Genomic DNA, 2,451 nt, shown 5'->3' with positions numbered 1-2,451 from the left:
CAGCAGTTTGTGGTTTACCTCTTCCACTCAGGAAGCCTGTCCCTATCTCAAGTTCTTCATTTTTCTTTTTTCCTATAGAAAGTAAAAGTAAGCTTTTTAGGGAATGGCTATTTGAATCCCTTTTATGAATACTGTAAATTTGTTTTGAAATTTGAAGAAATTTCCAAGTGTCCCATGCATAGCAAATGTGGTTCCAATGGAGTCGACTTAATTTAAGACCCTCTGCCAATCATGTTGGCAGATTTCTATTTTATTAATATAGAGGTCATGCTCCAACACAAAGTGAGATCCCAACTAGAATCAAAAGTGCCAACCTTGGGGAAAGCAGGTGAATTGTTTTAAGGTGATGACGTAGAAGTGATGAGGTAATGAAAATATTTTAAGCTTTCGCGTCTCTAGTTTTTTTTTTTCTGTCAAGTAGGAGGGAAATGATTTGGTTTTGACCAGTTATTTTAAAGTATTTGACTTAATAGCATTGAGCATCTTTAAAAAACACTTTATGTTCAATTTTTAATGCCCTCTTCCCGAAACAGAAATCGGATGTGATTAGGACTTTAGAATCTACCCAACGGATACACTGTCCTGGGTGTTTATGGGCAGTAATAAGGCCCTTTTAGAAAGATGCAAGTAGTTACTATTAAATGGATTAAGGACAACATAGGAAACATGGGAATTAAAATGTGCGACATATACCTTACAGAAAGTATTAGAATTTCCAGAGGGCCACTCCTATCTGAAATGGAAATGCCCAGTAAAGGAATCAAGTTATAAATGTGGGCATCAACCCAGACTGCAGAAGCAGTATACTTCTTAGAGTGGAATTTTCAAGTCTTGAATATATTTATCTGTTCAGAGAGAAATGAAAACAATAGCGAAGAGGAAACAGGAAAATAAATGTAGCTGTGGATCAAAAAGCAATCTAGCCTGCAATTGCTTCTGCACAGATGAAATCGTTTCTGGTGCCAGATTAACAGTAGGAAAAAAGTCATTTGGATCCTTTGCCACTGTTTTGGTGTAAGAATACTGTGGGCTCCCCGAGGAAAACAAAGGGAAGTGCTTTTCATTTTTGGCCACTGTTTCTGAAAATATACAAGGAATGAGCTGCAAAACAGGGTGACATCAATGGTCTATAAAAATGTGACCTTCATTTGCTAGAATAAGAGAAATAAAAGGCTTCCCCCAGCACCTGGTGTTTAAGCATTAAAGGAAGTTGTAAGGACAACCCACTCTTTTACAATGAACATAATATTATCTTCCAAATGTTCCTGCAACAAACAATTTAAAAGCAGTCATTTGGGGAATTGCAGTGGTTCTTAGTTAATATAAAGACCAAATAGTCGAAGACAGAACAAGTTCTAAGTAATTTACTACAGTTCAACAAACAACATTTGCAAGGTACTATATGAGGTCCTGGAAGAGGGAAAGGGAGAAATCCAATGTGACTAAAATTTGGATCCTTTGCTTAAGAGCTTAAAGAAGAGAAGAGGGTTGGTTTTGACCAGTGAACTTAAAGTACATGCTTTAAAGACACTGAAATTTTTTTAAAATACAGTTCCTTACAATATTCAACTTTTAGCACCTTTTTCCTAAAATTATATGCAAAGGCAACACAAGTGTAGTGTGGTGAAAAGAGCAAAAGACTTGGACTCTAATTCCAACTCTGCTAATTACTATGCGTATGGCCTTGATCCACTCACTTGAACCCTTTGGGCCTCCATTCCCTCATCTGTAAAGAGAGAGAGTTGGATTTGATGACCTCTGAGGTACCTGCTAATTGAAAATCTATGACACTATGATGCTGTTCCTAATTTTAGTTTTCACTGAACCTCATGTTTCCCAAACTTCCCAGACAGAAAAAAAAAGAAACAATAACAGAAAGAGATACATTAGAGAATTGAAGGAGACTATATGACTCTGGAGCAGTTTCAACAATTCTGACATTAGATACTTCTTAAATGTTCTTTTCACTGTCTTGCCAAAAGCAGAAACCTCCCTAAATCATCGCACAACCATGGACACTACTTCTCACATCAGATAAGACATGCAACAACAACAACAACAACAAGAAAAAGATAATAATTTATACAACAGAAAGTACATGAGTAGATATTTTCATGTAATAGACAGAAGTTGCCTCTTAAAGGCATGGAGGAGCCATGATGTGCACCCTCCAAGATAGAAGCCACATTGAAGAGATCATGAAGCCACTGAAGAAGATCCTAAAATTTAGAACTCAATTATAAAGCAGCTTTTCTAATTTTCATCAGATTAAAATTTCGATTCAATTTAAAATCATCATCATCACCATCATATTTTCTGTGTTCTCATCTTTTCAATGGAATTCAAATAGAGATAATCCTGGGATTGTCTGAGATAGCAAAGTTGTTATCTTGATACTTATATTCAATAATCAAAAGATTATTATGCAAATGGATAAAATAAAGCTTTTTG

Source organism: Vombatus ursinus, unplaced genomic scaffold, assembly GCF_900497805.2.
Source record: "Vombatus ursinus unplaced genomic scaffold, bare-nosed wombat genome assembly UNPS02014942.1, whole genome shotgun sequence".
Taxonomy (NCBI): Eukaryota; Metazoa; Chordata; class Mammalia; order Diprotodontia; family Vombatidae; genus Vombatus; species Vombatus ursinus.
Note: the sequence above shows the minus strand (reverse complement) of the source record.